Source organism: Poecile atricapillus, chromosome 19, assembly GCF_030490865.1.
Source record: "Poecile atricapillus isolate bPoeAtr1 chromosome 19, bPoeAtr1.hap1, whole genome shotgun sequence".
NCBI classification, from domain to species: Eukaryota; Metazoa; Chordata; class Aves; order Passeriformes; family Paridae; genus Poecile; species Poecile atricapillus.
Window position 1 is genome coordinate 9739984 of NC_081267.1, and position 26342 is coordinate 9766325.

Consider the following 26342-nt stretch of genomic DNA (forward strand, 5'->3'; position numbering starts at 1 on the left):
CGGGCACAAGTGCAGAGTGCCGTGCTGGGAGCTGTGCCAGGGACAGCCTGAGGCACCAAAGGCACCTTGGCAGCAGCAGCTGCTTCCAGGGCACGGCCAGAAGGCTCCCTTGGCAACCCGGCCTGGTGGCCAGCACTGCAGAGCTGCTGCTTCAGGGCTCATTTCTGGCTGGGCTCTGAAAAGCCACTGCTGCTCCAGGAGCCTGACTGGGAAGCAATTGGCCCCAGCACCCTGGGGACAAGATAATAATGAAACAACTCTTCATGCCAGCAGAGACAAGGCAGGGGCAGATAAAAGGGGAGAGTCAGGCCCAGGGAACATGGATGCAATGGCGATGGCTGTGAGGTCAGTGCCACTGCAGCAGCCTGGCTGGCCCTCAGCAGACATTCTGGCCAGGAACACTGTGAGGGCACCCAGCACATGAGAGAACCCACACAACAGGAATTCCATCCTTGGGGACGGGAGGGGCTTTCACTGTGTCAGGTTGCACAGAGCTCCTGCTCTGGGAGCAGTCCTGGGATGGGGCATCGACTTGTCTGGAAAAGCAATTGCAGTTTTGTGCCACTCTGATTGTAAAATATTTTCTCCTTCTAACAAATCTAAATCTACTCTTGTTCACTTTAATGATACTGATCCTTGTTCTGTCACTGCAAGATTTGTGAGGAAATAACTTTGACCAGCATTTCTATTTTTACAAACCATGGAGAGGACCCAAAAATCACCCAGGATGGGGTTTGGAGGCCCCATCACATAAGCAGCAGGTGTAGGCTGAGCGCCCTGGGCTGTGCAGCTGCAAGGCCCTGCCAGAGGCAACTTGTGCAGCCCTTTGGCCATGGCTGCTGGCCCTGGGCCTGAGGCCAGCAGGGGACAAGTGACCCTGGCAGCCCTGGGGCCTCATTGCCTCCTTGTCCCTGCTCAGCAGCCTGGCAGGGGCCGCCCCATGGTGCTGCCCTTGGCATTGCACATCCCCACATGCCAGTGCCCCGGGAAGAGCCCTGAGCAATGAGGGAGGGACAGCATCTGCCTTGCCAGGGGCTGGGGCTCAGCCCTTGGCCCTTGGCATTCCTGAAACACATCCAGCTTTGCTCAGCACCACAGACACCTTTCCCTTGCTTGTCCCCAGCTGCCATCAGGGCCTCCAGTCTTCTGCTCTACCTGGAACCTGGGGACGCTTTCTCACTCGTGTCTCTCATTTCAACTACAAGAAACTTCAGTGTTTCTGTCTGTGTTTGAGTTCTTGAGAAGTTTCTGGAGCACACTCTGAGGGACTGAGTGTGATGCCAAGAGCCCCAAAGGCCCGAGAGGGTGATGAAAGTGCTGGTGCTGTGTCTGTGCTGCTGAGCTGGGCTGGGCTCCTGGCCCAGAGGCAGCTCCTGGCAAGGGCAGCGCTGCAGAGAGACAGCTCTGGCCAGGAGCAGCTCCTGAGCACAGCCCAGCAGGGCTGGGGCCCTGCCAGGGCGGCTCAGGGATACGAGCAGGCCCAGACAGAGCTCCCAGGGGCTCAGCACTGGCAGGGGCTGTGGGATGTCCCAGAGGGGGCTGTGTCACAGCAGCACCTCTGTGGCTGTGTCCTGGAGCCCCAGAGCAGCTGTGATGTCAGAAAGGGGCTGTGTGACAGCTCCGAGTGGGTTGTGTGAGGTCACAGATGGGGCTGTGACATCACTGAGTTTGTTGTGTGAGGTCACTGAGCAGCTATGGCATCATAGAGGGGATTCTGTGACATCAGAAATCAGGGTGTGATGTCACAGTGTGGGCTGGCTGATATCCCTTTGTGGGCTGTGACATCACAGAGAGGACTATGACATCAGAGGTTGAATGCATGACATCACAGAGTGGGTTGTGACATCACAGAGTTTCTGTATGACATCACAGAGCCACCACAGGGTGGGCTGTGACATTACTGAGTGGGCTGTGAGGTCATAGAGCAGATACCACAATCCCAGAGGGCGGCTCTGTGACATCAGACAGCAGGCTGTGACATCACAGAGCAGCTGTGTGACATCAGAGAGAAGAGTGTGTGATGTCAGAGAGAAGGCTGTGACATCAGAGAGTAGGTTCTGCCATCTCAGAGGGGCTGGGACATCACAGTCCAGACTGGGACATCACAGAATGGCTGTGGGACATCCCAAGGTCTGTGGGGCATGGGACAGGGGGACAGGGACCCCCCAGCAGCATCCCCATGTCCCCCAGGGCCAGAGCCTGGGCCAGGGCTCCTTCACCCTGTCACCAATGAGGGGTTGAGAGCGCTTAAAAATCCCCAGCAAGGGAGCAGCAAAAACCAGATTTAATATTAAGCACCAGCAGCACAAAGTTCCTTGGCAAGAGTCACTCTGCTCCTGACTGGACACTTCAGGCACAGCAAGGAAACAAAGCAACAACAAAACCAAACAAAATCCAGGCAATCCAACCAGAAATGAACCCAGAACCGTCCCTCTGTGTGTGTGTGTGTGTGTGTGTTTGAGCTTAACAGAGATCAAACTTAACAGGACTTCACTTATGCCTTAATTTATACCACAAACATCACAATTTAGCAAAAGCACTTAACAGTATTTAAGCTGACTTATAACATATGACTTCAGGATTTAACAGTGGAATAACACTTAACAATATTCAACTTGGTTTACTGTTGTAATCACAGGCACTGAGAGTGTGCCCTTATCTCTGATGCCTGGCTCTGACATCCAAGAAAACTCTGAATTTCATATAACACTGTGAAAACAACTGTTAAATAGAAAAACCAGGAGGGTAAGTGTGTAGATTAGAGAGATTTCTTATGTCATTGCGTGAAAAAGTTCAGGTTTGGAGTTTAAACTTTTTTAGAAAATAGAGGACAAGATGGAGGATTCAGGGTGTTGTCTCTTGTCCTTCTTTCTTCTTCATCTTCTTCTTCTAGAGGTTTTTGGGTAGTAGTAGGTGATTGGATAGAGAATGCTGCAGTGCAGCACACAGGTGTTGGGTCATTGGGTCACTAAGAAAAAATATCTCCTTGGCATTTGTTAATTGGGTAAATGAACATATAAAAAACCTTGAAGAAGATCTTTTTTAGTCATTTTGCACTTTTCTATCTTAGTGCACATAGCTGCTTGTGGCTCCTTGTACCCTGTATACATGTAATGGAGATAAAAGAAGAATAAACAACCAAGTCCAAACAAGAGAAAACTGCCTCTCTCTCGTCAATCTTCAGTCCAAGGGGGAAAAAGAACCCATCCACAAGTGTCCCATCAGGACACCAGGGCCACACTGCACCACTGCAGATGGGAGCAAACCCTCATGGACTGCATGCCTTACAAATCTGCTAAACCCATGTCACACACATCCCTGAATTTAGACATTTAAAATATGTACATTTATCCACAGATACCTTTTCATCAGCAATATGTGCTATAAAACACACAAGAGAAAAGGGTTGGGATGCCATTGCACACTGGCAGTCAGCCTTTGCTGTTTTGAGAATCCCTCATAGCATCAAAACAACACACATCTCACAGAAAACAAAACATTTCCTACAGCCCTGGAGTGTAACACACCACACTGGCGTTCCTCAAATAACAATAAAACCAATGTGGAAAGAGCACATGGCACTTTAACAGGAATTACTGAAAAACAAAAGGGAGGAATGTGTGGTGGGACCCCAGAAAGCAAAGTAGCTAAGGCTGTTCATACAATAAATCATTCAGCAGTATCAGAAGATCCCCAAACCCAGGCTTGCTTGAACTCTGCAATTCTAACACAAGTGAAAGACTTAGCAATGTGAGCTCTAACAAGAATTACCAACTTGTCAGTGCCAACCCAAAGCTATTCAAGTAGAAGATAAAACCCCAATGAGCTATATATGCAGTGAAGCAAGGGGTCAATTAATGCTACAACTGGCACAAGATAATGCAAACCAAGACTATATAAAAATTATAGCTGCAGTACCTCAAGGGAATCCATCTCTGGAGGAGATGATTACAGCATGTGCTAAGGTTGGGAGTGGATCTCATCACATGGATATGCTGGCCAATTCTATTACAGCTGCTGTTAAACTCACACCCCATTGCTACAAGTGTGGACAACAAGGCCACGGGAAAATAAACTGTCCACACAAGCCCATTCCACAGGGGACAGCTCAGGGACAAAGAAGTGATAATGCAAGCTGCAACCAATGTGAAAGAGTGAAACATACAGCCAAAAACCACAAACAACACCCTCCTGACAGTACCTCTACGGATGTGATGGAGCAGATTAAAGAAGAGTAACCAGAACAACTTATTCAACATGAAAATCAGACTCTTGAAAAGACAGTTCATTTAAAATCTGTTTGTTTACAAATTGTTTTTCTGCTAAGTTGGGTTTTTCTCACGGCTCTAAATGTTGAATGGCTTTTGTTTCTTGTTTAAAGAGTTCAGGATAATCTCAGTTCTAAATACTTTCTTGTTTTTTAATGTTAAGTTGTAACTTTTAACTATAAGTAATTAACCTGTGGCTTGTTAGCTTAAAGGATTGTGATCCTGTCTGCCAGCTCCTGGAAGGGAGTGTTGCAAACTCAATTCAGTACACAAAGCATATTGCTAGCTGAAGAGAATTAATTGTGTCAAGTTAACTAGAAAACTTCATTCAAATTAAACCCATGCTGTCCCTGTTATCATGTCTGCAAAGGGCCCTTGCAGATAGGGTAACAGAGAGCATTTTATATTTTTTAATTTAACCAAAAAGGGTGAATTGTCACAGTATGGTCACAGTAGAGCTGGTCAGGACTGGACAAGGTAAATCTAGACATAACACAAATCTAATTTAGCAGTAAATTCTCTTTAGCCATAGATTTTAGCACAAATTTAATTTAGTGAGCCTAATTCATGTCTGAACCACTGCACACCACTGGCCAGGATGCACGGCAGGGAGGGAAGTATCAGCCAATGGCTGTCTAGCCTGGGAAATTTGAATTTGGTATTCAAGTGAGTTCTGAATAATAAACGAGGCTGTTTTGTCTGATGAGCACCTGGAGCATGAGTCGTGGATTTTGTCTCCTCACTCACGACCAGCACGTTACAGATACACCTTGGGCAGTACAAGAGCCTGGCCAGGGCTACACCCAAGATGGAGCAAAAATGGTCATAAAAATGGACAACTCATCACGAGGTCCCACATTTTTAGAAATTTAGGTCCATCTGCATATTTGGGTTCATTGTCCAGTTACAGCTTCAGATGATGAAGTCCCATCCTTCTTGTTTTCTCTCTTCAGTCCACCCTTGTTTATGCTTTTGGGCCTGGAACTTATAACAATTGTCCTTGGTATCAAGCTAGAAAAGGAATTGTTTTTTCTACCTACTCTGTGAAGAGAGCTCACTAACACTTAACGTGAAGTTCAAAACTACAAACCTAGGCAGTGCAGAATATGAAAGATATGAAAGCCAAAACATGAGGCATCACACCCTGAGGGGCTGTGGAATTGAATAATTTTGGAGAGGGATTGAGAAAGATTCAGTGGCATTAAGTGGTTTTGAGGTGACAGATCGATCCCTCTCACCTCTTTGAGTGCCAAGAAATGGAGACAACACCACCAAATAACCCCACAACCCTCAAATACTCCCAAGTATCTCCAAGATTGCCTTGAAGCACTAGTAAAATGTGAGGTTTTAGATGCCTTTGATGAATTTGTTGATTTTTACCACCATTTGTTGGATTTAAAGGGATGAAGATGAATCAAAAGATAACTGAAACCAAAATAAAATGACCTCCAGCCCAGTGTGTTCCCAACACAGATCACTGGGAACGTGGGTCATCAGGGCTCTGCCCAACGTGGGTCCTCTGATGGGGGATGGAGCTGGAGCAGAACATGAAGCTCTTCCTGCACTTGGGGCACTCACAGGGCTTCCCTTACCGGTGCCTCTGTTGGTGTTGGGTCAAGGTAGAGCTCCTGGAGAAGCTCTTCCCACACTGGGGACACTTGTAGGGCCTCTCCCCAGTGTGGATGCGCCGGTGGGTGATGAGGTGGGAGTTTCGCTTGAAGCCCTTCCTGCACTCGGGGCAGCGGAAGGGCCTCTCATCCGTGTGAATCCGCTGGTGCAGGAGGAGAGTGGAGCTGGTCTGAAACCTCTTCCCACACTCGGGACACTCGTAGGGCCTCTCCCCAGTGTGGATGAGATGGTGGATGGTCAGCTGGGACCTCTGGCTGAAGGTCATCCCACACTCCCCACACTCATAGGGACGTTCCCCAGTGTGGATCCTCTGGTGGAGAATCAGGCTGTTGCTGTGGCTGAAGCTCTTCCCACATTCCCCACAGTCGTAGGGCCTCTCCCCAGTGTGGATGCGCTGGTGCCTGATGAGGGTGGAGTTGTGCTTGAAGCCCTCCCCACAGTCGGGGCAGCGGAAGGGCCTCTCATCCGTGTGAATCCGCTGGTGCAGAAGGAGAGTGGAGCTGGTCTGAAACCTCTTCCCACACTCACCACACTCGTAGGGCCTCTCCCCAGTGTGGATGAGATGGTGGATGGTCAGCTGGGACCTCTGGCTGAAGGTCATCCCACACTCCCCACACTCATAGGGACGTTCCCCAGTGTGGGTCCTCTGGTGGATGATCAGGTGGGATCTCTGGCTGAAGCTCTTCCCACATTTCCCACACTCGTAGGGCCTCTCCCCAGTGTGGATGCGCCGGTGGGTGATGAGGTTGGAGTTTTGCTTGAAGCCCTCCCCACAGTCAGGGCAGCGGAAGGGCCTCTCATCCGTGTGAATCCGCTGGTGCAGGAGGAGATTTGAGCTGGTCTGAAACCTCTTCCCACACTCAGGACACTCGTAGGGCCTCTCCCCAGTGTGGATGCGCTGGTGGGTGATGAGGTTGGAGTTGCAGCTGAAGCCCTTCCCACATTGCCCACACTCGTAGGGCCATTCCCCAGTGTGGATCATCCGGTGGCGGATCAGGCGGTTGCTCTGGCTGAAGCTCTTCCCACAATCCAAGCATTTGTAGGGCTTCTCCCCATCCTGAAGCTGCTCATGGACCACCAGCTCAGAGCCCTGGCTGGATCTCCGGCCGCCTTCCCGGCACAGGGTGGGTCTTTCCCCCTCAGAGCACCCTGGGTTGGGTTTGGAGCCCCTCCTCCTGCGGGATCTCTGGAGCTTTTCCTCCCTGTTGGACTCCTTTACTGTGGAGCTGCTCAAAACGGCCTCTTCCACGAGGTTCTGCCGTGGGGATTTGTCCTCCCTGGTCTCCATCCTCAGCTCCTTGTCTGGGGGAGGAAGGACAAGGAGAGGATGGGATTTGCCTCCGTGCCAGAGGGAAGGGGAAGGAGATCCCCCCAGTGCGTCCCCGGCAGGACGGCGTCGGCAGCGGGGTTGTCCTGCAGCCGGGGGCCAGGCTGGGCTGGGAGATGGAGCAGGAGAGAGGGGGAAAGGGGCACTGACTTCCTCCTCACCTGCCTGGGTGTCCTGGGGCATCTTCCTCTTCCTCACAGCCTCCTTCTCCATCCAGCCAAGATTTGGGAATGAAAAATCCTGGTTTGGGGAAAAATATAATGCATGAGCACATTGGGTTAGGGTGCTCCTCCTGCCCAAGTTCATCTCTAGAAGTTACCGGGCATCTGGGGTCCATAAAAACCTCCCAAACACCAAGATTCAGCCCTGAAAATGCCTCCCAGGAGTTTCCCATCTCTGGTCTCTCCCTTGTGGTGTTCAGGGGTTCTGTCCCAGCTGCTGGGGGTCACGCTTGCACTGGGGTTCCTCTGTCTACTCAGTCCCTGCCCACCCCAGGTTGCTGGGAGTGCCAGAAATCCAAAAAGTCCCCCCCATTTCCATCTCTTCATTTAGGGATGATGAGGCTTTTTGGATTCCCATGGTCCCTTGTCCCGTGATTCCCTGCTTTGGGGTGCAGGGGGTCCAAGGAGTCCCCCCTGCCCCTCTCCAGGCTGTTGAGGGTCCCGTGAATTGTGGCGCTTCCCCTCTCTGGGCTCCCCACTTTGGGGTCCTGGGGTACACAGGGCTCTGCTCCTCCAGGCTGCCTCTGACAGCAGCCACCACCAGGATCCCCCAATGTCCCCCCAAGGGGCATTTTCCGCTCAGCTTTGGAGTTCTTCATTCTCCAAACATCCCCCCCATAAAACCCAACCTAGGGATCCCCCAGGATATCTAGGTCAAGCTCCCCCACCCTGGTCACCTGTGGGATGGGGGGGGTGATGATCCCACAGGTGGAGGGCTGTGTATTCAGGGAGTGCTCGACTTCGTGGTCCCTTCTACTTCCCCTGATCTTCATTTGTCCCTCTTCTTCCTCCTCTTCATCCTCCCTAACTCCACCTTCTTCTACTTCCATCCCTTCTCTCTCTCCTTCTTCATCCCTCCTCTTCCATCCATCCTCCTCCTCCCCCAGGAGCAGTGACACCCTCGGTGCCCCGTTCCCGAACCCCTCACAGCCCACGGCAGGAGCGGGGATGGAGCCGGGACAGGTCGGGATGGGCAGCGCGGGGCTCTCCGCTGCTCCCACCCGCTGAGGACGGGGGGAACCCGGCCCGGGGAAAAGGAGAGGGAAACTGGGAAAATTGGGGGCTGCAGATCCAACCTGGGGCTGGCTGGGGACCCTGGCTGGGGACTGCCAGCCCTTGGGGCTCCTCTGGGGAGATGCGGGAGGGGGGAACACAGAGAGGGCTGGGGGATCCCAGGAGTGGCAGCACTGGCAGGGACTGGCTTGTACTGGGATCATCCTGGCAGTGGCTGAGATGGCGCTGGCTGTGTACTGACATCATACTGGGATCATACTGGGATCATACTGGCAGTGAGTAGGAGCCTGCAGGGGGCAACTGAGACCAGGTTGTGAGGAACTGGGAATATGCCCTGCGCTCCCCAGAACCCCGGGATTGCCCCCCATAGGTCCCATAAGTCTCTCCCAAACCCTCCAGGATCCCCGAGTGCCCCCTCAGCGCCCGTTCGGGACCCCCCAAAGCGTCCCTGGATCCCTGAATGTTCCCGACCCCACAGATTCCCCTTCCAGCCACTGCTGGGAATTCATCTCCCATCATCCCACAACACAGTTCCACGCCCAAACCTCCTGCCGTGCCCCGCGCCCTAAAGAGCCCGGTTACAGCTCCCCAGGTTCCCCCCAAGTGCTCCCGAGCCGTATACATTCGCCCCGAGCACCTGCAGCACGGCTCGGACGCAAAAGTTTTCTCCAAGCGCTTCCCCACACCGCCAAACGCGCCTTCCGAGCCACTTCCGGGACTACAGCTCCCATCATGCTCCGCGGCGCCCATAGAGCGCTATTCCAGCCAGGACTGCATCTCCCGTCATGCCCCGCGCCCCACCGGAATCCATTGGAGCTGCGCCTTCAACTCCCGTGATGCTCCGCGGCCCCATTAAACCGTATTATACCGGCGCCTACAACTCCCATCATCCCCCGCGGCCCAGAGATTCCCTGTTACAGCTCCCCAAGTGCCCGCCCGGACCCCGAAGGGCCCCCAGATTCCCCTCCCTGACCTCCAAGTGCCCCCTGGACCCCCAAGTGCTCCCCCGGACCCCGAATTGTCCCACAGAATCCCTAAGTGCCCCTCCAAGTGCCCTCCCGGCTCCCCCAAGTGTCCTCCAGACCCCCAAGTTCTCTCTAAATTCCCTCCCCAGACCCAAAACTGCCCCAAATGTTCCCCAGAAAAGTCTCCATGGACCCCAAAGTGGCCCCTTTTACCCTGTCTGAGAAAATTATAAAAAAGTATGCTCAAAAGACTAAAAATAGGTGTAATTAGGATAAAGAGGGAGAAATAGTGACCAATTAATGAAGGGGATTGTACTACTTTGAACCAAGGAGCGATAATGTTTTTAGTTGCTAAAATTGTATCAATTCTTTCATATAAATATAAAAATTAGGTTATAAAAATGCAGAATAATATTATTGTAAAAATTAAATTTTTATTTTAATTAATTTATTAGATATTAATTATAAAGAAAAATTTATAAATGTTCTCAATTCTTTGGGATGTCAGTCCCAGGTGGGCGATGTCAGACATGCTGAGGCTCGGGGTGAGGAGCAGGTTGTCCAAACAGGGGCAGCCCACAAGGGGCTCATTCTTCCCTGTGACCAGACCTCCTAAGGAGATTTTCAGCATCAAGATCAATTGGGGAATGCTTCTGTCACCTCTTCTCTCAACTAAAAAATAAAAAAAATACGCCCTTGATCTAAAAAAAATAAAACAGGGTAGATTTTCAAATCTTCCTCCTCAACAGAACTCCAAACTGACTCCAAGCAGCTGCACAAGCCTTGGACTTGAAGACAACGGAAGGAAGAGAAAGAGCCCCTGAGGCTTTCTGTATTTTAATGAACCCCAGGCTGGATTTGGGGCTGAGTCCAGGACCCTCAGGCACTGAGAGAAGGTTGAAGGAGCTGCTCAAGGAGTCAGAAGCAAAACTCCAAGTCCCTTGGAGCATCCCTGGGCCCCACTGACTGCCGGCTCCTGGCACACTCAGCCATGGCATGGTCCAGTCTCACGCTGGGACACCTCCTGCACCAAAATTCTACCCTGGCAGGGACTTTTCTTTCTCCTCCCCTCCAGGCTGAACCTGCCAAGCTGCACTTTGGGGAGGTTTCCTTCTCTTGCCACTGCCCAGGAAAGCTGTGTCTCCTGCTGCTCACAAACAGAGAAGGGCTGCTGGGGGATGTGGTGGTTGGAGGCTGCCTGGGGTACAGTGACCATGAAATCATTGAGTTTTGAAATATTCTGTGAAAGAAGGAGGGGCATCAACAAAACTCCTACACTGGACTTAGGAAGAGCAGACTTCAGCCAACTAAGGATGCAGATTTGGGGAGTACCAAATCAGGTACTGAGTTTTTTAAGGAAAACAGCTTTTTAAAACAAAGGATTCCAGGAAGGATGGACACATTTCAAGAAAGAAATCTTGAAGGAGCAGGAGCAGCCTGTCCCTCTGTGACAAAAATTGAGCTGGTGAGGAAAATGATCGGCCTGGCTGGGCAGGGAGCTTTTGGAGGAACTCAGGGAAAAGATGAGGGTGTATCACCTTTGGACGGAGGGACAGGCAACTCAGGAAATGTTTAAGGATGTCATTAGGTCATGCAGAAAGAAAAGTAGAGAGGTGAAAGTTCAATTAGAGCTTAACCTGGCTGCTTCTGTGAAGGATAATAAATATGTGTTTATAAATACATTAATGGCAAAAGGAAGGCTACGGACAACTTCCATTCCTTATTGGGGGGGATATGTTTACCAAAGATGAGGAAAAGGCTGAGGTACTCAACACCTTCTTTGCCCCAGTTTTCAACATCAAGACAGGTTTTCCTCAGGACAAGTGTTCTCCTGAGCTGGTAGATGGGGACAGGGAGCAGAAGAGCCCCCTGTAATCCAGGAGGAAGCAGTCAGAGACCTGCTGAGCCACTCAGATGCTCACAGGTGGATGGGATCGGATGGGATCCATGCTAGGGGATGAGGGAGCTGGTGGATGAGCTCCCCAAGCTGCTCTCCATCATTTCTCCTCATCAGTCCTGGCTCACTGGGGAGGTCCCAGAGGACTGGAGGTGCCAGTGTGAGCCCATCCCCAAGAAGGGCTGGCAGGAGGCTCTGGGGAACTGCAGGCCTGTCAGCCTGAGCTCGGTGCCTGGTGAGGTTTTGGAACAGATCCCCTTGAGTGCCATCCCACGGCACCTCCAGGATGGCCCAGGGCTCAGACCCAGCCAGCGTGGCTTTAGGAGGGGCAGGTCCTGCCTGACCAACCTGATCTCCTTTTATAACCAGCTGACCCGCCTGGTGGGTGCGGGAAAGGCTCTGGATGTGTCGAGCTGGACTTCAGCAAGGCCTTGGACACGGAGAGCCACAGCATTCCCTGGAAAAGCTGCAGCCCACGGCTTGGACAGGAGCACTCTTTGCTGGCTGCAGAACTGGCTGGAGGCCGGGCCCAGAGAGTGGTGGGGATGGTGCTGCATCCAGCTGGTGTCCAGTCCCTGGTGGTGTCCCCAGGGATCTGTGCTGGGCCCAGTCCTGGTTAATATCTTCACTCAGGGTCTGGCTGAGGGGGTCGAGTCCAGCACTCACAAATTGCAGATGACACCAAGCTGGCTGCGAGTGGGGATCTGCTGGAGGGCAGGACAAGGAGACACAGCCTTAAGCTGCACCAGGGCAGGTTTAGGCTGGACAATAGGAAGGAGTTCTTCCCAGAAAGGCTGATTGGGAATTGGAATGGGCTGGCCAGGGGGGAGGTGGCAGAGTCACTGTCCCTCTCCAGTGGTCTGGGGGAGTGACATCAATCTCTGTTTAATAACTGATTTTGCTTTAAAACAATTGCTTCAAAATTGCTTCCTGTTACACCCTGAGTGTCTGTGCTTGTTTTGTATTAGTTGATACTTGGTGAGGAGGGAAGAAGCCACCCATGCAAATGATTTTTCTAGGAGGGAGCTGCAAAGAGCTTCCTCTGTGCTTAGCAAAACCAATAGCTGGCTGGCTCTGAGTATTGACAACCTATGAAACCATTTAGAAGCTGGATCCTCCTGTGTGAAATCCCCATTTTAAAGACAGGCAAGGCCAGGAAAGCTCTCTGCTCTTTCCAGCTGTGAAGAGTTAACTGGGTGCTGGTCAGGCCGGCCCTGCTCCAGCCTGGCCTGCACCGAGCCGGGCTCCGCCAGGCCCCGGGAGCGGCTCTGGGCTGGGCCAGGCCCCTTCACCACGGCCCGCGCGGCCCCAGCGGCTGCCGGGCACAGGGAGGGGAAGCCATCGGCCCGCAGCTGGAATTGAAGGGAGCAGGGGCCTGGGACCAGCCATGGGGGCAGAACAGCCACGACTGTTCTGGCCGGGCCCCCTGAGATCTTGGCACAGCCCCAGCGCGGCCTGAAATCCATCACCGTGACTGCTTCGGCCACTGCCCGGCAGAAACCATCATGAGCATCTGCAGGTCTGGGTGAGATATTAACTCTTTCAGTGCACAGATGAGACCTGCAGACCTCGATCCTCCCCTTGGGTGAGAGGAAAGGACAGAGTGGGAGACTAATGCCACAAGTATGGTAGGCTACACCTGTCTTCATATGTCATTGAATTAGAGAAAAACTCTCTCCAGGGCAAATCATGCAACACTTTGCCTCACAATCCATCAACCTCAATTAAAGTGAGAGGTAGGTCTTAATTACAATCCAATTAGAGCAAATCAACATTGTGTGAATGGCAAGAAGAATTTGCTTGTCAACAGATGAATATGTCCCACTCAAGAATGAACAAAATCTGCCTTTACTTGGAAGAAAGTAGACATGGAGCAATGCAGTATTTGGGTTTTATCCAGTGATAAATGGGGCAGGAAGCTGTAACAACTCATCTGTTTTGCAGAACACAAGTACTGATACAGCCAATAGTGCACCCACATTGAAGGGATCTTCAGGACATTCCTTTATTTTTTAGCAAGGAATGGGCAGCAAAATGCTGGCATTTATCTGAACTGGAAGCCATGTTCCTCTCCTGTTTCTCCTTGAGCACACTGTTCTTTGCAGACTTCACTGTGCAGCCCATCAATCCTCTCTTGGCCAACAGCTAAATGGCACAACTACCAAAACACAGGTGCCAGCATCATCACCCCAGCATTATTCCAGCACTGCTCTGCTGGTGCACAGCAGCACAGAATGGCTTGGCTTGGAAGGGACATTTAAAGGCCATCTAGTCCAGTGCCCTGCAGTGAGCAGGGACATTTTTAGATCAGGTTGCTCAGAGCATGAGCTTGAATGTCAGCAGGGATGGATGCCCACCTCTCTGGGCAACCTGTATCAGGTTTTCAAAACCCCCAGTGTAAAAAATGTGAGTTTCTTTCTTATATCTGGTCTGAGGCTATTGTCTTTTAGATTGAAAACATTCCCCCTCAGTCTTGTCACAACAGGCCCTACTAAAATTTCTGTCCTGTCTTTTTTACAAGCCCCCTTAAAGTACTGAAAGGGAGCAATCAGGTCTCTGTGGAGCCTTCTCTCTTCCAGGCTGAACACCCCCAGCTATCCCAGCCTGTCTCCAAAGCAGAGGGGCTCCAGCCCTCAGAGCATTTTGTCCCTCCTCTGGACCAGCTCCAACAGGACCATGTCCTTCCTGTGCTGGGCACCCAGAGGTGGATGCAGTACTCCAGGTGGGCTCACACCAGAGCAGAGGGGTGGTGGAATCACCTCCTTCAAGCTGCTGGGCACCCTCCTTTGGAGGAACATGGCTGGCTCATGTCCAGCCTCTCACCTTGCAGCAGCCACAAGTCCTTCTCAGCAGGGCTGCTCTCCATCCCTTCATCCCCCAGCCTGTGAGATCAGCTGGGCTGGGACCCTGTAATAGGCCTTGGACAGAGCTGCAGGGCAGGATGAGCTCCCTAGTGAAGAAGGCAGATCCCACTCCCCACACAATTCCACCCTGGCCATGAGGTCACAGCAGGCTCTGGGGTGACAGCAGGCTGAGGTGACAGCAGGCTCTGAGGTCACAGAGGTCCCAGAGCCCCGTGGTTGCACAGCACCACAAGGACCGAGCAGTCAGTCCTTGACCACGACTGTTGTGGCAGCAGCGGCGGCGGCAGCAGCGGTGCTGACATTGGGACAGCGGTGTCAGGACAGTGGTGGCAGCAAGAGCTGCAGGACTGGCAGTGGGCAAGGCACCATGGCCTTTGCTCTGCGCCTCCTCCTCCTGCTCCTCCTGGCAGTGGCCCTGCCTGACAGGGCTGCCCAGGCTGCTCCGTGGCGAGCAGGGCGAGCAGGTGAGCCGGCGGCCTGGCTTCCCTTTCTTTGGGCAGTGCTCCCTTCTCCCTGGGAAGTGTTGGGGATGGTTTTCCCCAGCGCTTTAGGGAGGGTTTACTCTATGGGAGGGAGAGAATCCTCAGGGGCCCGGGGCAGGTCCTGCCACCCATCCAGGGATGTTGCACAGGGCCTGCAAAGATGTTGGAGAGTGTCCAGAGCCAGCCCAGAGCTCCTCAGGCCCCTCTGCTGCTTTGGCCATGTCCATTGACATCTGGCTCCCACAGCCTTACCTGACCCACTTGCAGTGTCCAGTTCCCTAAGGCAGAAGGGGATCCCAGCACACCATGGAATGGTTCTGATCTGTGCTCCCTTCTAGATTGGGATCGTGACATGGAGCATCTGGAAGCCTTGGCACATAATGGTTTCAGATCCATGGAGAATGTTGGAGGCAAGTTTTCAATGTCCCTTTCTGCACAGAACAATCAGTGTCAAGGTGGCAAGAGCTCACTCACGTGCCATTCCCCTTAAGAGTCTGAAGGTTGATGGATTCTGGAAACCTCGCTCTGCTCCCTTCTGGAGCCCTGAGTGATCCCACAGCATTGCTGTCAGTGGGAGGAAGGAGCATTTAGCTGTCAATCTTCTTCCCATGTGCAATGCCAGTGTCTCCTTCTGTGTGCTCTGTACAGCCACAGAGAAGAGCAGAGAGGGAAGGGGCCGGGCCCAGGGCTGTGCCCCAGGGCTGTGCCTTGTGTGGCTCCTTTCTGGCCCCAGGGAGCCTGAGCTGTTCTGGCCGCCACTGCCAAGCCCTGGCCCTGCCTGGAGCTCTGTTCAGAGCTGCTGGCAGCTCCAGGGAGTCCTTTCTCCCCTGACTGCCATGCAAGGGGCTCCTTCCATCCCATTGTGGGGCCACTGCAGGCACGTGGTCCCCTGCTCCTGCTCCTGAGTGGAAGGCAGAGATGAGGGAGTGCCTTGGAGGGCACCAGTCACCCAGGTGCATTCACTGCCGCTCTGGACTGAAGGAGAAATGGAACTACTTTCCATTAAGGTCCTCCTAGATGGAAGAACCAAGACACAGAAGACAAGAAATCCCTGGAGGCATCCCAACTTCTGGATAAGATGCTGAGTGATCTGGAGAGACGCCGTGGTGGGTCCATGTCCCTCAGCCATCTCCTGAGACTCAGCAGCCGGGGGCTTTCTCTGCACATCTGGACACACCATGCCCGGCACAGCAGGAAGCAAATCCATGTCAGCCTCTCTGCCCCGCTGCTGCTTTCATGGCCTGCAGGGCTGTTTGCCAGCCTGGCCTGGCTGCAGCTTCTCCCCAGCCTCTGCAGGAAGGCATTTGGCATCAGCTGATAGGGAGCCCAAACTGAAGCAAGGGTCATAAACAGCCTGAGATCCCCTGCAATTTCCCACTCTTGGGCTAGATCGGGTGTAGGGGCTGTTTGGTGGAGGGAGGGCCCTGGCCCAGCCCCAATAACCTGGGTGTTTTCCTTGCCCTTATCCATGATTTGACAAGTATTGCCTCCTGAAGATTCCACTTCCCCTAATGGCCAACAGTTCTATCTTATCCAGCTGTCCCTTTTCCTTTCTGAAGTGCTGGAGCAAATGTCTGTGCAGACGATGGCTAGAGGAAGCAATGGCTCTGTGCCAGCTCCTGATGCAGGAAAGGAGGAGATGCCAGGCCCAGGCACAGGAGGTAATTGCTGTGCTGGGCTCAGCCCTCAGTGGGGCTGTGTGCCAGCAACTCTTCCCGCAGGGCCTGCCCTTGCATGGCCCGTCAGAAGCCAAAGCTGGAGGCACCTCAGCTTCCAGGCCTCTGGAGCTCATTCCCAGCCCCTGGGAAATGGGACTCGTGCACCAATGTCCATCCCACTGCAGCTGCTCCCAGAGCTGGCCCTAAGCATCCAGAGGCCCAAGGCACAGGAGCAGCCCCGAGCAGGAGCCCTGCCACGAGCCCAGGGCCACAGCCAGCCCTGGCTCCCAACTGGGCAGGGGCTGCACTGGCCCCTGACAGGGCCTGGCTCTGTCCCCTTGGGCTGGGGGAGCTGTCACGGAGCAGGGAGGGTCAGGGGTGGCAGTGGCTGCTCAGGGATGGGTTTGGCCCGTGTCCCTGGAAGGAGCCACTGCCCAAGCAGCTGCGCTGTCCCTGGGCTCTGCTCCCAGCTTTCTGGGCTTTGTTGGATGGCACAGCCTGTGCCAAGGGCTGGCAAGGTGCCTGCAGGCCCCAGCTCTGGGGGAAACAGAGAACGTCATGGCCATATCCAGCGTGCTGCCAGCTCAGCAGTGGAGCACAGCACAGGCTCACGCTGCCCATTGCTCCCACAGAAGCGCTTGGCAAGTCAAATATAAATGCTGAGAATTCACCGAGCACCCCAAGAGTGTTCTGCCCGCAGGATGTGCGCAAGTCCTGCATGATAGGCACTGTAGTGATACTGTTCACAGTGCCACTTTCCATAGTCCTCTGCTCTGTTGGATGCCGGTGGTGGTGGAAGGACATGAAACAGTAAGTTGTTGTTCATCCCCACCCTCCAGCTTCTTGAAAGGCTGCTCATAGTCAGGAAACATACCCAGTGAGGCTGCTATGCACTTGTGGGTTGTCCTTGGTTGCCCAAATAACTCTGCTGAGAGTTCTGCTGCTGCCCAGGCCTTTCATTGGCCTCTTAATTGCTGGGCCTTGTCCTGGGGAGCCCGCTGGGGCTGCAGCCAGTGCTGGCTGCCACTGAGGCTGCCTGGCCAAGAGCAGCCCCAGGAGCAGCGGGCAGAGGCAAAGCAAGGTGGGCAGGAGAAAGAGCGGGGACGAGATTGTCCTTGAAAGGCAGAGGTGCTCTGGGGCCCACTCCTGGCCAGGGACCCTGTCCAGAGCCATCCCCTGCTCTCCAGGGCCTTGAGGGGCAGCTGTCCAGCTGGGCCAAGCTGTGCCAGCAGCTCCAGCCGTGCTGGGGAGCCTTGGCAGCTCTGGGCCCTGCTGTGCAGGAGGGTCCCTGTGTGCCAGCGGCAGCTGGGGGCCTCAGCCACCTCTTCTCTCCACAGGAGTGCCTCTGCAGCTTCAGAAGTCTGGCGAAATACTTCATTCACTGAGAAGCTGCATCTGTTATCCTCGCTCTTCACATCTGTCCCCATGTGCCAAGCTGCATCTGCATCCCCATCTTGAGGGCATCCCAAGACCCACACCTCTCAATCGAGACCCTCTGCCCGTGAGCCCCCGGGCCCTGGTCCCTGGCCAGGACTGAAATTGGGCAGCCCCTGTGCACCAGAGCAGGGGTTGGCCCATGTTTTTTGTTCTAATAAAGAGATGGAGCTCTCACCCCAGTGTCTGGCTGGTACCACCAGCAAAGCCCACACAGCACCAGCCCTGGCTGAGCTCCATGTCCAGGAGCAGCTGGGGGTGCCCACGGTGTGGGCAGGCAGGAGCCAGGCAGGGGCTGCCGTGACCAGTGTTGGGGCCCCGAGGGGCTGGGGGAGCCCATGCTGAGCGTCCCTGGGCTGTGAGGGCACATTTCCTTCAGTGGCATCACCTGGGCCTGCACCTCATGAGGCACACAGGGAAAATTTGGGCTCTCTCCTAAGGTGTGCAGGGATCCCCCATGAGGAGTGCAGTGGGGTTAAATTAAGAGGGTTTTTTACTCTTCTCAGCACAGTAAAGGGGACACTCTTGGCCGAGTTTTGCAAAGCTGGGAGGAAGCCTCTTGTGATCCCTTGGGCCTGGCCTGTGGGCACAGCGGGCAGGTGGAGCCCATCCCTTGAGGCCAGTCCGGGCTGCTCGGGCCGGGCTGGGCTGGGCCAGGTGAGCCGGGCCGGGCTGGGCCAGGTGAGCCGGGCCATTCCCTGGGGCACAGGAGGCACCCGGGGCTGTAACTGAGGCTGTGGCTTCTCAGCCTGAAGGGAGGCTGGCTCTGTTGTTTCAGAGGGCACAGCTCAGATCCCAGTTCCCTTTGTAAAGCTGCTGGGGAAGTGTTGAGGGCAGAGAGTTCCAACCCTTCTCACTGGGAAGCTGGGCTGATGCTGTGGGTTTTTTTAGTTTTTTGCCCTCTAAATTTGTGTCCTGGCAGAAAGTTAAGTTTGCTTGCTCTCAGTCAACCCCTTTTCTGCTTGGTGCTATTATAAATGAAATTAAAATAAGACAACAAGAGCTATTAGGTTAACAGCAATTTAATAACAAGGGAAAAAAAAGATACAATTTAGTGAATTGAATAGAAGGATACAATTTAATAAAAGAATACTATTTAGTGGCCTGAATAGCAATTTGGTATAAAAGGAAAACAATTTAGTAAAAGAGTACAATTTAGTGAATAACTTCAGATACATAGATATATATTTGTGAATATAATTTGCCTGTAATTATGATTAAAGCATAAGCAAAACTGACCAGGGTACAGGGAGGGCTTCTCACCCCGCCTCACATACCAAAACAAAGTAATTCAAACTAAAATTATATACTGTATGCTTATACCTATTCATTAATGTTTCCCATAAGTCTCCTCCTATTTCCAATTCATTGATTTAATATCACTATTCTTCATGGCACATGCTTCACTTGTTGCTAGGGGGTCTTCTGTCTTGTTTTGGTGGTTTTTTGGACGAAGGCTTACACTCATCCTCGTTGTCCTCTGGATAACCTTACAGGCTGTGCATGTGTCCTAAGCTTTGTGTTATGTAAGTAAGCATTGTGCTCCACTAATTAGTCTTATATTTTATAATTTTCAGGCCCTATGCCTAAAGTCATTCCAACTTCATCCATCTCAAGGTCAGTTTTGTCTTAGGGCATTTCTTATCTCAAAACTACATTCTGTACCTTAATTTTAACATGTAACATCTGTAGAGGGCTACATCTGCCTTGTAACACCAATTCCCTTGATTGCTCCTAATAATAACTTTCCAAATAGTTACAATTTAGTTAGCACTAATCATTTCCATTTATTACAGGAAGGTGTGAAAACAGGAGCATTGTTTGGTGTGGCCTCCTCTCTGCCTTTCACACCTTTCAGTGCTTTGACCCAGCCAAGAGCTTTCTCCAAGAGTGCAATGAAGCAGCTGTTCCTGCTCCCAGCTCTGGCTTTTCCCAGTCTCTGACCCTGACTGGTTTTGTCCCTCTTGCTGTGCCCTCTGTTCCCCCAGGGGCCCTGCCCCAGGCTGAGGGATCAGATCCAGGCACTGCTGCTGCTCCCTGGGGACCAGCCCCAGTTTGGTTGTTGCTGTCAGTGCCAGCAGAAGCGGTGGCTGGAGCAGCGGGTGCTGACAGTGCCCCAAGGCCCGGGGCTGGAGGGGTCCCTGGGCTGGGGCTGGGAGGGAGCTGCCCCTTGTTCTCCCTCTGCCTCACGCAGAGCTGGGCCGGGCACAAGTGGGGCAGCAGAGCCAACAGGGAGCCTGCGAGTCTCTTCCAGCCGTGCCTGCTCAGAGTTTGGCCTTGGAGCTTCAGGTGGGCAAAGGCAGCTGCTCTGCTCCCTCTGCGTGTGCCCGTGTTCAGCAGTGCTGCTCCATCAGTCTGTGCCCAGCAATGGGGAAAAGCCTCAGCCCTGCAGGGCCAGGAGCTGCCGGGCTCTGCCTGAGCAGCTCAGCCAGCAGGAAGGGAGCTGCTCCACAGGGGAACCAGGAGCAAAGGACATGCCTTTTCTAGGGCATGTTTTCTGTAAAAAAAAACCCAAATAAACAAAACAAAAAAACAAAACAAAAAAGAAAACATGAAAAAATATGAAAGATAAAAATTACCCCCAAATGTGTAGTGAAAAATGATCTATAACTCTGGAGTAAGAAAGAGGTAACCAATCTTTTGAAAAAGAGAACTCAGCTTTGATTTTAGTTCCTTAGTTTGTACACGTGCTAGTGGAAAGGATCCATTAGCTGCCTTTCTATACAGATTTGATGGATGTTTTCCAATATTAAGATATTTTACACTGCAGTTGAAGGAATAGGAAATTGAAATACATGTTCTTCATGACTGTGTCTTGAGTGTAAAAATTTTGCAGTTTGAAACTTGGACCTAAAGTGTTGCAAATGGAAGTGATAAATCCCAATGGACTGAGTGAATGCAGCTTTTCCTTATGGGATGTGCAGCACTCCAAGGACTTCCTCAGTGGGGCTGTGGGTGCTCTGAGCTTTGTCCTGTGCCACTCCGGGATGTCATGAAATGGGACTTCACCTGCCACCAGCCCAGGTCACGCTCTGCCACCCCAGCTCCTTGGACCTTGTGTCCCCAAAGAAGACACAAGGTGTTTCTGCTGCTCCACCTTTGCACAGATCCACAGAGAGCTGGGATTATCCCAAGTCTCATGTCTCCATTGTGCCATATTCCTAAAGTACCAGCAGCCCATCCTGATGAATATGGTGAGTTATGTGGATGGTTGTCTGCTCCCTTTCCTGCCTAGAAATCCTGAAACTGCTTCTAAATGCTGTTCCCTACAGCTCTTGGACAACTACTCTCACAGAGCTGGGAAAAATAATACCCTGGCCATGGCTTACAAGGTGAGTTATGCCAAAGTTAGAGCTCTGTGGGAAATCTCTATCCATCCCTATCCTTTTAATCTATCTGTACGTGGGGGTGTGCATGGATGTGTCTTGTATGGAAAGGAAGGAGTGTGCAAACAACGTGACTGACACTTTCACTCTGTGTGTTCATTCCATACTCACGGGTACAAAGATATTATGGAAACCTTTGCAAGGACAGACCTTTCGTCCATGGATACAGAGACATCCAAGAGCCCCTGGCACAGACAGACCCTTCTGTCCATGGATACAGAGACATCCAAGAGCCCCTGGCACAGACAGACCCTTCTGTCCATGGATACAGAGACACCCAAGAGCCCCTGGCACAGACAGACCCTTCTGTCCATGGATACAGAGACATCCAAGAGCCCCTGGCACAGACAGACCCTTCTGTCCATGGATACAGAGACATCCAAGAGCCCCTGGCACAGACAGACATTGCTGCTCTTCAGCCACTGACAGGATGAGTCCCTGAGACTGGGGCTTGGCCTTCCTCATGGTGAGGGGCATCAAGGAAGGCTGCAGTGTGATGGAGACTGTGATGGGCTGGGAACTCACTGGGGGAAAGGAGGGAGCAGTTGTGAAGTAAAAGGCAGGTGGGGGACAGAACTCCTTCAGAGAATAGAACTGTTCTGAGCTACAGCTTGAGCAAGATGAAAAATGTCATTTGGGGTCATCCCAGATTGATTTCATTTCAGAAGTTATGGAACAAGTTTAATTTTTGGGGGGTGTCATGTTTTCCCTTGGAGGTGGTCACTCTGCAGACTTGAGCTGCATTGCCAAAATGCTCCAGTCTGTGCTGCAGGTCACACCGTTTCTTCTTTGGCTGATCCCGGCCCGGTGCTGAGCCCAGCAGAGCCCTGGCAGAGCCCAGAGCAGCCTCAGCATCCGCAGAGCCCGGCTGCAAGGAGAGAAAGCAGAAACCGCCCGTCAGCTGAAGGCTCCTGTCCCCTTGTCCCAGCCAGCCGCGGTGCCCAGGCCATGCTGGCCGTGCTCAGAGCTGGGCCCAAAGCTGCCCATCACTGCTGCCTTTGGGAGCAGAGCAGGAGGGCAGGACATGTGCCCAGCCTGCAGCCAGCCACGGCAGATCCAGCCCCTCAGCAGCTGCCCAGAGCGGGATGCTCCTGTGCCCGCTGCCATCTCCCAAAAGCTCTTGTCCCACCCATGCCAGGGAGATGAGGACCCACCTCACACCATCCGCTGCCAGAAGAAAAGCTGGTCCCAAACGATGTCCTCAGTCTTCTCCAAGGGCACAGCCCATCCACGCCACAGCTGGTCCCAAGCACTTCCCGATCCAGACTGGATCCCACCTAGAACGCTTCCTTTAGAAAAACAAACAACAAATTAATGAAAACAGATTACAGACAAAAAGGGGAAACAAGAAAAATGGTAAAAAATCTTATCTCTGTCAGAAGCTTGAGCAAGGCCCAGCCCCTACACTCTGGGGAAAAACCCACCCATGGGTGAGGGAAGCCCATGCTTGCTCCCTTTCCCCCTGCACTGTCCCCCAAAATCACGGTGATCCCAAAGCAAAGCAGGGGAGTGGAGCAGCCCAAGCCCTTCCTTGCCTGCACAGCAAAGCAGCCGTGCTCAGGTTCTGGAGTCCCACCTGTGCTCCTGCCATGGGGGTTTGTTTGTGTCAGGTTGGCTGCCCCAGCCCCAGCCCAGGGCACGGTGGGTGGTGGGGGCTGTTGGCAGGGCCAGGATCCCACTCCCATTTCGTAACCACCCCAGCCCATGTCCCCAGCCCTGCCAAAAACCAGCTGGGCAGCCACTGAGGAATCAGTTGCATCTGCCCCAGCAAAGGGGAAACCTTTGGTTCCCGGCCAATGCACAAATCTGGGAGCATCCCCCTGGGTCTGGACTGACCTGAAAATTCACTGTGGGGCCTGGCTTTGAAGAAGGTGCCAGAATCAAAGTCCATCATCGCCAGCTGCCGCTGGCCAGGTGGAGGAAGAGGATGTCATCCTTGCTGTTTTCCTCCATGTCTCCAGCAGCAGCAGCAGCCCCACCTGGTCCAGTTTCTCCAGGGGCTCCTTCTTCCTTGGGGTGACACCAGGCTGTCAGGGTTCTGCCCAGGGCCCGGCTGTCAGTGAACCAGGACAGGCAAAACCAGCTCAGATGGTGCCCACCAGTGCTGGGCAGAGCAGCTCAGCTCCAGCACAAGGGCTGTGTGTTCCCATTTGATGAGCCCAGTGCAGTGACACAGGCAGGACAAAAAAGTCTGGGTTTCTTTGCTGCTGATTGCCAGGGCATGTGTGGAGCTGTAACTTACCAGGTCCCTGCATCACTGTGCCTGTGGCTCTCTCCCTTCTTCTAGGGCTGATGAATATCCTGCATCCAGGGATCATGGAACAGGTCTTCTAATGAAGGCCTGTCCAAGGAGTTCAGGGATAAACACCACCTGATCAGAAGCTGGCAATCTGGGGAGAGAAACCACAAACCACTGGTCAGTTGCAGAAGGCTCCTGTCTGCTTTGTCCCACTATTCCCGTGCCCAGGCCACGCTGGATGTGCTCAGAGCTGGGCCTAAACTTTCCCATTAATTTTTTTGTTTTGGAGGAGAGCAGCAGAGCAGGACATGTGCCACCTCCTCAGCAGCTGCCAGAGCGGGATGCTCACGAGCCCGCTGCTGTCTCCCAACACTGGTGTTCCCCCTGTGCCCAGAGATGAGGATTCACCTTGGGAGAGCCGTTGTGGCAGCGGGAGCTGGCCCCATCTGATGTTCCTGCCCCTCCTGAAAGGGTGCTCCCCGCAGACCATCTCGTGCAGCAGGGTGCCCAGGGTCCAGACGGTCGCTGCCTCGCCATGGTACCACCCAAAGTCGTTCCATTCCGGGGAGCTGTATGATGGTGTTCCTATGGAATATGGATGGAGCTCATCAGGGGGATGCTGCTGCTCCCAGAGCTTGACCCCAGCATCCCTGGGCATGTGGGGGCTTCCCCAGTGGCCCATGGGGTGACCTGCTGCCCTCTCGCCAGCACCTGGGACTTGGGTACAAACCCAGGGCTGGAAAAGAAGCCACTGGTGCTGGAAGAGGGCAGCAGAAACCCTGGCAAGGCCGGACCATGACACACAAAGGGAAATACCCACTCAGTGCTGGGGACAAACCATACCCACATCCTCCCTGCTGGCATTGCCCAAAAAATATTATGAACCAAGGCAAAGCAGGTGAGCAGAGCAGTCCAAGCCCATTCTCACCTGCACACGAAACCAGCTGGTGCACAGGTCCTGGCTCCCCCTCTCTGCTAGCCCCACCCACCTGGGATTTTATCCGGCTGGCTGCCCCAGCCCCAGTCCTGGGCAGAGTGGCAGGCAAAGGCTGCCAGCAGGGCTGGAAGATGGGTCCCCACCCAGCTCTGCTCAAAAGCAACTTGGCTGAAGACTCAGTCCTGTGACTGGCAGCAAAAGGGAGAATCCCTCCTGCCACACCCAGGCTGGGCCAGGAGATGTTGGGCCAGGAGATGCCAGGACCGGGAGCCTGCCCCTGAGTGGGCTCACCTGCAAATTGAGTGTAGACTGTCTCCTGAAGGTAGGTGCCACAGCCGAAGTCTATCAGCTTTGCCTCGCCGGTGTCCAGGTCAACCAAGATGTTTTCCGGTTTTATGTCTCGGTGCAGGACCCCGCAGCTGGTGCAGTGCCGCACGGCTGCCAGGACCTGCCGGAACAGCTCCCGTGCCTCTTCCTCGGACAGGAACCTCCGTGCCCGAATGAAGTGCCGCAGGTCCTGACACCGCTCCGGGCGCTCCAGCACCATAACAATGTAGTTGGGGAGCTCAAGCCACTCAAGCAGCTGCACCACACCGGGGAAGCCTGTGGACACCTTGTCCAGCAGCACTATCTCCAGTGGTGCGCTGGTGCCGTCGGGCTGCGGGAGGAGCACGGTGCCGTCAGTGGGGCTGAGGCCGTGCCAGGGCTCGGGAAGTCCTCAGCCAGCCCGGGATGCTCTGTGCCCTCCGCTGGCCCCATGCCCGCTCTCCCTCCAGGTGTCCTGGCAGCTCCCACCCTGCCGGGTCCCGGCTCATCCCCGCCCGGCACGCCCCGGCTTCTGCCGCTGGCCCCGCTCACTCACCAGCTCGCCCCAGTGCCGGACGCGGTTCCGTGGCACCTTTTTGATGGCCACCTGTAAGCCAAAGGGAACAGCGGATTCAGCTCAGCGCCTGCCGTGTCCAGCCCCATCCTACTCCTCCACCCCCTTCTCCTCCTCCGCCCCCTCCGCCCGCTCCTCTTCCTCCGCCCGCCGCTGGCCCCACCGCTCACCGGGAGTCCGTCCGAGAGCCGAGTGGCTGCGAAAACTCTGCCAAAGCCGCCGCGTCCCAGCAGTGAACTCACTCGGTACCGCTGCTGCAGGGCCTCCTGCGCCTTCCCTGGGGAAGAGACGCGGCCGTCAGTGCTCGGCCCGGGGCCAGGAACGGCCCCCGAGCGCTCCCCGACCTCCCCGGGCGGGGCATCCGCAGGCGTTCGCTCTTTGGAACGCGACAGCGGCGGCTCGGGGCCGGCGGCCGCGCTGCTGAGCGGCGGAGCTCGGGCCGGGGAAGCCGCAGCGGAGGCGGCGGCAGCGGCCGCGCCGCCTGTGTCCTCCGCGGGCCCCGGGAGGAGCCGGGGCCGGGGCCGGGGTCGGGCCAGGCGGAGCCAAAGGGCAGCGATGCCGCCCCAGCCCCAGGCAATGATGCCCGCCCAGCAGCGCCAGCGCCAGCACAGCCAGAGCTGGGCGGAGGCGAGACCGCGGGGGGATGCTCGGGGACGGCGACGGGGCCGGGGCCGGGGCCGGGGCAGCCCCGCCCGGGGCCGGGGGCGGACCGGGGGCATGGCCCGGGTGGGCACGGGGAGAGGGAAACTGGACGAGAAGGGGACACAGGAAAAGGGAGACCGGGAGAGGATGTGGGACAGTGGGAGAGGGAGAGGAGACACAGAAATTGTGAAGTTCTCTGCTTTCGCTGCTTTCTCTGCTGCCGCTGCTGCCGCTGCTGCCGCCGCTGCCGCTGCTGCTGCTGCAACTGAAGCACCGGGACCGTTTGTCCCCGTGTCCGTTTGTCCGTTGCCCGCTCGGCCCCGCCCCGAGCCCCGCGCTCCCCGGGCAGCCCCTGAGCCTGGCCAAACACGGGAACTTTGCCCTGGTGAGCCAAGAGCCAGAGTCTTGACTCCTGCAAAGGGGCACAGCATTGCCCTAGGCTGCTGCTGTGCCTTGTCCCTGCTGAGGGTCAGACACTGTCTGAGCACATTCCCTGAAT

General features: G+C 54.3%; 1 pseudogene; it reads right to left on the reverse strand.

Annotated features, from left to right (window-relative positions):
- The window catches only part of LOC131586345 (uncharacterized), a 982094-nt pseudogene that overhangs the window by 860251 nt on the left and 95501 nt on the right, over window positions 1-26342 (reverse strand).